The sequence below is a fragment of the Microcaecilia unicolor genome, chromosome 2 (genome assembly GCF_901765095.1).
Source record: "Microcaecilia unicolor chromosome 2, aMicUni1.1, whole genome shotgun sequence".
In the NCBI taxonomy this organism is placed as follows: Eukaryota; Metazoa; Chordata; class Amphibia; order Gymnophiona; family Siphonopidae; genus Microcaecilia; species Microcaecilia unicolor.
Genome location: NC_044032.1, coordinates 342565442 through 342575427, shown reverse-complemented (window position 1 = coordinate 342575427; position 9986 = coordinate 342565442). Strand labels below are relative to the sequence as shown.

The window sequence follows — 9986 nt, the reverse complement described above, 5'->3', positions numbered from 1 at the left end:
CTGAGAGGTTTAAATTGTTGATTTACCTCCATCCTCACAGCAGGAGCTGCAGTGAAAGCCCTCTAGCCTTGTGTAACCAATTGTAGAAATTGGTTTATGGTTTGTTTACCTTATTGCTGGGAGAGCAGGGGGGGGGGGGGGGGGTTGGCTGGGTTGCCAGGGAGATATTTAACAAGGATGACTTCCTGACCTGCACTGAGAACAGATAGCAGCAGAATCGGACAACCAGACAACAAAGGTAGAAAAGATCATTTTATTTTCATTATAGTGTTTGGAATATGTCCACTTTGAGAATCAGGTGCTCAACATCAAAAGTTTATATTTATTTACTTATTTATGGCATTTATCCCACATTAAACATGAATTAGGGTGTTTTGTGGCTGTACATGAGAATTGTGATGATATGATCCCTTGTTTCATATTGTTGACGGTCTGCATTTTCCGTATGGGTGGTATATTGGTGTATTAGGTTCTGCCCAGTTTAATATTTATGGTACAGTAGGGTTCTGAGTGTGTTTTTGCACAAAGTTGTGCATAGTGTTTTGTAGTTGAGCGATTGTGCTTAGAAAATGCTTTGAGCAATCACTTTATTCTTTCATATGATACATATCTAATATCTAAATTTAATAAAAGGTATTAATTGTGACTTTTATTTTTATTTATTTATTTTTTTCTGTGTGTTATCAGACAATTATGGATTTAAGCTCCACCCCTGGCCCCACCCCTAATCCCGCCCCCTTTAGCCTCCCCAAACAGTTGGGCCACCGACCGCCTATGTCCACAAGTATTCAGAACTAGTCATCTTGAGTCCCCTTAGAAGGGGAAGGCGGTAGAACGAGAGGACATGAAATGAGATTGAAGGGGGGCAGACTCAAGAAAAATGTCAGGAAGTATTTATTCACAGAGAGAGTGGTGGATGCTTGGAATGCCCTCCCGCAGGAGGTGGTGGAAATGAAAACGGTAACAGAATTTTTTTGTTTGTTTGTTTTTGTTACATTTGTACCCTGCGCTTTCCCACTCATGGCAGGCTCAATGCGGCATACATGGGGCAATGGAGGGTTAAGTGACTTGCCCAGAGTCACAACGAGCTGCCTGTGCCTGAAGTGGGAATTGAACTCAGTTCCTCAGTTCCCCAGGACCAAAGTCCACCACCCTAACCACTAGGCCATTCCTCCTTCTACATGCGTGGGATAAACATAAAGGAATCATGTTCAGAAGGAATGGATCCTCAGGAGCTTAGCCGAGATTGAGTGGCAGAGCCGGTGGTGGGAGGCGGGGATCGTGCTAGGCAGACTTATACGGTCTGTACCAGAGCTGATGGTTGGGAGGCGGGGCTGGTGGTTGGGAGGTGGGGATAGTACTGGGCAGACTTATACGGTCTGTACCAGAGCTGGTGGTGGGAGGCATGGCTGGTGCTGGGCAGACTTATACGGTCTGTGCCCTGAAGAGGACAGGTGCAAATCAAGGTAGGGTATACACAAAAAGTAATACATATGAGTTTATCTTGTTGGGCAGACTGGATGAACCGTGCAGGTCTTTTTCTGCCATCATCTACTATGTTTCTATGTTTGAGCCTTATCCCTTTGCATAAGGGCAAATAGATGTTACAATATGCAAGTAGTAAATTATGCTATATTAATTTCTACTTGTAAACTGAGTATAATCAACTATCTGACTATAATCAAAGATAACTCTTATCATATTGCAAAATAATAGGCTGATTAATATCAGTTCTAATACATTTTGTGTTGTCTAAAGTTTCAGCATCAATAGCATTTATTATCTCTACACCTGTACCAAAATCTCCTAACAAGATATCATACTAAACTCATTTTACTCTACAATTAAGGCAATTAAGAGTACTACAGTTTTTACACAGGTCTTCATAGGTATAGTGTTCACACAAGAAGAATATAAACATTTGCTAATGGTGTAAATGTCAACAATGTCTGCATTTTTGGGTCAACAATGCTTTATTGACTGTCTCTGACTTGTGCAAGTCATATTAAACTCATTCATGTGACAGGACTTCTTTCCATATTTGAGTGTTGTTGACAGTTGCACATCTAGTTAGCCGAACATGTGTCTTGTTGTCAGATTTCACTCTGATTCTTCCACTGCCACGTCAGCTTGCCTTGTCTTTCGGTGGTAAGATGTAGTTGTCCATCGGGGGTAATGGCAATACCCAAAGACACCATAAGAAGGAGAATTATACTGACTCTTACAAGGATTTATAAATGAAACATATTAACAAATTAATTACTCTCTAAAATAACATTTATTCGCTGGGACATAAGTCCATTTTACCCCGCCCAGATCGGAGGATCAGGATTGTATTGTCCACCCCTTGGGCAATAATTTCAGCAGGCTATGGGGACCCATTTTCTTGGGTAATCCACACCTTTGCACCTGCAGACAAATTAGTGGATCCAAAGCCTTTATCCCCTCGTGTGGTAAAGGTGGTGGGTGGATCCAACTTCACAATCCCAGATTGTAACACAGGTAAAATTAATAATTAGACCAGCACAAATAGGCATGCATGATGTAAAATAAAAATTCAAATGTGGTAGATGACAAGTCTAGGCATATTTTCAAAGCACTTTGGGAGGCTAAGTTCCATAGGTTTCTATGGAACTTTGGGAGGCTAAGAGCTTTGAAAATGAGCTTGAATATAATATAAAATAGTGTTAATGACAATGTATGTACCTGAGGAAATTATATAAATAAAAAAGACTTGTGGCAGTAGATATATAATATATAAAAATATATATTGCTAAACGGAAACAAAACTGCTGATGGGGCTAAATAGGAGCTCAGGATACTGTACATGAAGATCAAGGTGCTTGTATAGATAGGGACAGTGACATATATCTCTCAAAGGGAAGAAAAAAAGATGTTTGACCAACCTTAAAGAATCGATCTGGAGACAAGGAAATAAGGATCAGTCGGAAGGTAAAATGGTCTGAAAAAAATGTATTCTGAAAAAAATAATAAAATATATTTATTTATGAATGTTGAGGAAAACATCCTTGGCAGTGTAGCAAAGAGCAGAGTGGAAAAGGACAGCTAAAAAGCTTTGGTATATCACAGAGCAAGCTAGCCGTAACAGTGCAGCACAGAGCAGAGAGGAAAAAAACAGCTGAAAAGCCTCTAGATAAGGGAGCGTGAGTGTATCCTAGAAACAACCCTTGAAGATTAGAAAGCATCTGCCTTTGAAAGTAAACAGAGAGAATCCAAAGAAGTGAAAGGAAGAGGGCATGGGTGTAAATAGTACCTTTAGAAATACCCTTGAAGTTTTGATACGTCACTCTGTAGTCTGTTTGGAAACGGAACAGCGTGTGAACTGCTGGTCAGTTGTAAACAAAATAGCATCTAAACGCTTGTGGGGAGAAACATATACATTTGTTTGGTGCCTATTTGTGCTGGTTTATATTATAACATATATATCCACACATTATGAGTCCATATATAAGTGTATCCACATATGTATTGAGACTCTTGCCCGTTAAATAGCACTATATATGTGTATTTTTCAGAGGTTGTCTGTGTATTTTTTTATATATTTCTTTGCCACATTTTATAAGTATACTAGTAAAAAAGGCCCGTTTCTGACACAAATGAAACGGGCGCTAGCAAGGTTTTCCTCGGAGTGTGTATGTTTGGGAGAGTGTATGTGAGAGTGACTGTTTGAGAGTCGGAGTGAAAGTGTGATTGTGTGAGAGAGAGCGTGAGTCTGGGTGTGAGTGTGTTTGTGAGAGAGTGTGTGTGTGAGAATGAGAGTGTGTGCAAGTGTGTATGTGAGACACAGTGTGAGTGAGAGTGTGTGTGTGTGGGCGAGAGAGAGAGTGTGTGTGAGACACAGATTCTCTGTTTCAGTGAGTGTATGAGACCAAGCGAGTGTGTGAGTGACTGTGTGGCACATAGAGAGTGAATGTGATACAGTGTGAGACAGAGTGTGTGAGAGTGAGAAAGACATTGTATATGAGAGAGAGAGTGTGAGCCGTGCCCTCCCAATCCATGGCCATCTGTCCCCTGCCCCCTCCATTCATCCTTTTCCAGCAATTCCCCTCTGTCCGTGAGCCCTGCCCTCCCAATCCATGGCCATCCATGTTTGTCTGTCACCTGCCCCCTCCATTCATCCCTATCCAGCATTTCCCCTCTCTGCTTGAGGCCTGCCCTGCAATCCATATCCATCCATGCCCATCTGTCCCCTCCATTCATCCCTATGCAGCAATTCCCCTCTCCCTGAGTCCTGCCCTTCCAATCCATGCCCATCCATGCTCCTCTGTCACCTGGCCCCTCCATTTTTCCCTATCCAGCATTTCCCCTCTCTGCCTGAGGCCTGTCCTGCAATCCATATCCATCCATTGCCCATCTGTCCCCTCCATTCATCCCTATCCAGCAATTCCCCTCTCCCTGAGTCCTGCCCTTCCAATCCATGCCCATCCATGCTCCTCTGTCAACTGGCCCCTCCATTTTTCCCTATCCAGCATTTCCCCTCTCTGCCTGAGGCCTGCTCTGCAATCCATATCCATCCATGCCCATCTGTCCCCTCCATTCATCCCTATCCAGCAATTCCCCTCTCCCTGAGTCCTGCCCTTCCAATCCATGCCCATCCATGCTCCTCTGTCACCTGGCCCCTCCATTTTTCCCTATCCAGCATTTCCCCTCTCTGCCTGAGGCCTTCTCTGTAATCCATATCCATCCATACCCATCTGTCCCCTCCATTCATCCCTATCCAGCAATTCCCCTCTCCCTGAGTCCTGCCCTTCCAATCCATGCCCATCCATGCTCATCTGTCACCTGGCCCCTCCATTTTTCCCTATCCAGCATTTCCCCTCTCTGCCTGAGGCCTGCTCTGTAATCCATGCTCCTCTGTCCCCTGCCGCCTCCATTCATCCTTTTCCAGCAAGTCCCGTCTCGCCCTTCCATGACCCCCCCCCCCCTCGCATCCATGCTACGCTCTCTCCCATGTCCCAGCCTGGCCCGCCCTCTTCTTCCCCCCTCCCCTTCGCATCCATGCCCCCCCCTTCGCATCCATGCCTCGCATCCATGCCCCCCCTCGCATCCATGCCCCCCCACCCCTTCGCATCCATGCTTCCTTTTTTTTTTTTTTTAATTCTTTTTAACTTTACCTCCGTGGCGGTTCGTGCAGCGAAGCGTCAGGGAAGGAGGCGGCGCTCCCGACGTGTAGCCTTCCCTTCGCTGTGTTCCGCCTTGGCGGAACACAGCGAAGGGAAGGCTAGACGTCGGGAGCGCCGCCTCCTTCCCTGACGTTTCGCTTCCGGATTTGTTTGTTTTGTCGCGAGGGCGGGGCAGAGACGGCTGGCTGGCTTGAAGGCTTCACACCACGAATCCCCGAACCCTTCAGCCTCAGCCTGGGAGTGACGTCAGATGGCTTCAAGGCTTCAAGGCTTCAGGCTTCAAGGCTTCAAGGCTTCAGACTTCCGGCTTCAAGCTTCCGGCTTCACAGAACGTTCACGGTGCGTTTTATTATATTAGATGTGTATGTATTTATCATATAATTTTATATGTATATGTGCAGTTTTTAATTTTTAATTATTATATTTTTTAACCTATTGTTTAGACTCCTGAAGCAGGCCTGTGGCCGAAACACGGTACTGTGTCGAGTCTGTGAATAAAGTGGTACTTTGTACACCAGTTTCCTGTTTCCCTGGAGTCATTGGTCCACTTCCCACTTTCCCTTATCTGTTGATTTCTCGTGTGAGTTAGTGTTCATCCACCTTGGTGGAACACCTCCTCCAAAATTAATAATTAAGCAATTCTATCATTAGCCTGAAGTATAACCCTTACTTTTCATTGATAGTCTGTATCAATCACCCCTCCCAAAGCCTGTATTAATTATTTGAATATCTGTAACAATTTAACCATTTGTAGAGCATATAAATAAAGCCCGGCCGCTCCTGGAGTAGCCCTGTAGGGCATCATAGCTCCTGCTGTAATTCCCCGATATTCTAATTGGTCATGTTTGGTAGTCAAGACTTGTAGGTTAGGTGTAACCATTCGCATTAGGGGTGTTTCTGCCTCCCCAATAGGCCGATACCAAATTTATTTCCCAATTCTTTAATGATCCCCCTATTTTACATATTTATTGTTTCAATAGACCATTCATTTGTTATTATGGTCTGAAGCATATTGTTACCAATTAACCTTCAAAAATGGGAACCATTATCAATTATCAGTTCTAAAGTTTTAAAAGTGTTGCCTGCAAGGATGTGCAATTACATATCTAAAATAATTAGCTACTGCTGTGCACACATATTTACATCCTTGCAAATTGGGTAAAAGTTCTGTATAATCCATCTACCAAATTTGTTCAGGTAATTTTCCCCTTTTTAATTACCCCTCAGACATGTGGGGAACAGATCGCCTAGTCTGGTATTAACAGGCCAGACATTCAACTATAACAATTTTAATAACATCCATAATTAAACTAATACCACGATCTGTTGTCCACCTGTGAGTGGCCTTTCTTCCCAGACGTTCACATTTTTGTGCACCCATTTCACCAAACCTGAGCATTTATCTGGCTCTTCCACAGTCATCAGCCACTGCGCTGTAGAGATGTTCTAGAGTATCTACATAAAAAAACAATAACATTAATATTTTATACAATTCCCACAATTCTCTGCCCCACGAATCTTTCATATTAATTTTCCAGTTAGTTTTGTACCAAATGAATTAGCCACGTGGCTAATTCATTTACCACAGATCATGAATCAGTATATATGTATGACATTGCCCTAAATTTCCTGTTTTCAAAGCCATATAGGCAGCATACTGCTCTGCATATTGACTACTTGCTCCCTCCCCACTGCATTCTAGTGAATGCTTTAGTTTGGGATTATAAACTACTGCTGAATTAATTATAAACTTTTCCCCCACCTGACTGGGCTTTCCACCCATTCCAGAGGCTCTAGCCCAATAACATGCTAATAACTATTATTTTAAAAAAAAGTCGTATACCTAATTCCTGCCTCTGGTAACTGGTGACCCCAAAATCCTAAAGGCACCCCAGTCTTTTGTTTCTGCCAGAGGCTCCAATTAGCATAATGAGACACTTAGCTCTACCTCTCCTGGCTGCACTGGTCAGAGTTCTAAGGCATTTCCTATTGCCTGTTGCGCTGCTTCAAAAGCTTGTTGTTTCTTTTCTCCCCACTCAAAATTATATTTTTTTTGCCAAAATTTGCCCCAGGTGGGGTACATGTTGTCTCCCAAAGCCAAATAATCCAATCCAAATTTTTCTGTTTAGCTCTTGGCAAAATTTATCTTGCTGAATATCTAGAAATTTAACTGTTTGGGACGGTCCTTGTATCTTATCAGGATCTCCCATCCTTTGTTCTTTAAATGTCATAATATCATCTATATAATGCACAATTTGCATATGATCAGCTAGAGGAAACTCATCTATACTGCCTGCCCTGCCAACTGAAAGCAAATTGATCCCAATGTTACTCATTAACTGGTATTGTAAAAAAAAACATTAGCCAAATAGTCTCTCTATCAAAATAATAGTATCCGGGACTGCAGCAGTTAAAGCGGGTGTAACTTTGTTTAGTTCTAATTCTAAAAAAACAAACAAACCTATGGCTCTAAAACCCCAATGTTTTGCCAAATTCCTATATTTTTGGCAAAAGCTCTTATTAACATAATTTTCATTCCCTAAGACACTTAATTAATTGAACTGCTCACAGATCAAACAATTTGTCTGTTCAAAAGCCTGTTTTTTTTTTTAAACAAACCCTGTTGCTCCCTTTCCCTTGCTCAAGGTCATTCCTTCCTTGATAATAAGCACTGCTTACAAAAGCTCCTATGTCTGACAGTTTCAGTTTCCCTGACTGAAAACGGTCCACAAGTCTCTATACAATTTAACTCCTAACCCCTTATTTTAAATATGCAATTAATCTCCAAATGAATCTAAACATATACTACATCACACTTACAAAAGCACTCGCTCAGTTAACTGCGTAAATCACACATAATTTCTTACTGCGTCACACTCAGTTATCTTAATTGCATAGATCACACAGCATTCTAACTACAAATCACACACTTTAGACATTCCAATTCTGTACTTTTCCTATGCTGCTTAATCCCGTCTATAACGGGCTTCCAGATAAGCACTGTTACATAGTAACATAGTAAATGATGGCAGATGGTCCATCCAGTCTGCCCAACAAGATAAACTCATTTTTGCATAGTAATTCCCTCTCTCTTATTGTTTTCAGCATTTTGCCTGCAGCAAGGCAATGATTCTTTTAAACCGGAATCCTGTTCCTCCCATTAGGACCACTCAGTGGCTAAAATAACATATAATACTCATTCCAGCTTTGGAATTCAACTCTCCCCTGCATCTGCATTCCTCTTACAAAGGTGTCATTCTTTGCACGAATCCCATCCTCGTCGCCAAATTGTACCGCTATGGATTTACAGCCTGTCCCACTAACACAGACTGCTCAATGATTACCGTAGATTCTTTTGGATTCATGATAAGTAAATGAAACCTTTATTAGAGGAAGCTAGATTCTACAATTGGAGTAGTTCTCATTGTTAGTGAGTTTCCACGTGGGTCCTCTCCGAGTCCGGTCTTGGGTTCCCCAATCGACAGACCAGGCGGGTTTTTCGCGGTTCGGTCCCCTCTGCAGTTGGTGCTCGTCTATTGCCTCTTCTTCCGAGGTTAGTATGAAGGAGCGCTGTGGTGAGCTGAATCATCGATGCTCACGGTCTCTGCTTGTCTCCCCCAGCACCACGCTGCAATCCAATTCAGTCTGCACTGTCAGTTGGTCTCAGCAGGTCTCAGCACGGCTGTGAAGTTGTCGCGGTCCAGTATTTCAGAGGATAGCGTTGGGTTGGTCAGGGTCCGTTCCGGTCCGGTTGGAGGTTACCTTAGGCCAGCGATTGCTCCGTGTTGCAGGTCTGGCGCAATGTTCCTGGGTTTGCGGATGCCCGTTTTCTGCTGTCCTCTCCTTCGGCCGGTCTCAGTTTGGTGTCGTGCTTGGCGCTGAGCTTTTCGCAGCTGTCCTGCAAAATTTGAGATCGGCGAGTGGGGTATCGGTGAGCTATTCCACACGTGGGAGCTCTGCGTTGTCTGCCTCTCTTAGCTCGGACGTACTATTTCCGCACTTTCCTGGTCAAAATGTGGGAGAATTACCTTGCGGAGAATTATCCTGAGTCAGTGGACCCCACAGTTTACTGGAAAGCAGGAAAGGCCATATTGAGAGGGCACATATTGGCATATGGGGCGCGAACTCGTAAGGAACAGGAGAGGCAACTGGTTACTCTGTCACATCAATTACAACAGATGAGGGCAACGCACATTTTTACGCGAGACGAGGAGGCCAAAAGAGAATAATATTCTATACATAAGAAAATTAATGACTTACTGAATGATAGAACAGTGAGGGATATTCACATGTACAAATATAATCTTTATAGATGGGGGAACAAAGCAGGGAAGAAGGATTAAGTCGATGGAGGGGAGACCAATGACGTCGGTGGAGGGGATTCAAAATGAGTTTGTGCGGTTTTATAAGGGCTTGTACGACAAGGGCGATATAGACTGGAACCAGAGGGAGTCCTTTTTTGAGAATGTCTTTGCCTCAGCTGTCGCAGGCGCAGAGAGATACCTTGAATACCCCCGTTGAGAGGGAAGAGATAGGTCAAGTGATTAAGCGTTTGAAGCTGGCAAAGGCACCTGGACCTGATGGGTTGGGGCTGGAGTTCTATAAGATTTTGGGTACAAAGATATGTCCCCCCTTCCAGGAGCTCTGTCATAATCTTTGCGAGAAGGGAGTGGCGGGAGGAGAGCTGACACATGCCCACATAGTAGTACTCCCTAAGCCTGGTAGGGACGTGGAGGCATTAGGGTCCTATCGCCCAATATCACTCCTTAATCAGGACATTAAATTGTTTGCAAACATATTATTTTATTTATCATTTTACTTAATTACATTCACATTTATCAC

The 9986-nt window shown here is 43.3% G+C and overlaps 1 long non-coding RNA gene across 1 annotated transcript; it reads right to left on the bottom strand.

The window, feature by feature from the left end:
- Positions 1 to 2061: 2061 nt before the first annotated feature.
- LOC115462453 lies at positions 2062 to 3363 on the bottom strand. Its single transcript, XR_003940856.1, has 3 exons — positions 3275 to 3363; positions 2907 to 2978; positions 2062 to 2139 (listed from the first exon to the last, which is right to left on the bottom strand). It is a non-coding gene; the product is annotated as an uncharacterized LOC115462453 (long non-coding RNA).
- Between the last annotated feature and the right edge of the window lie 6623 nt (positions 3364 to 9986).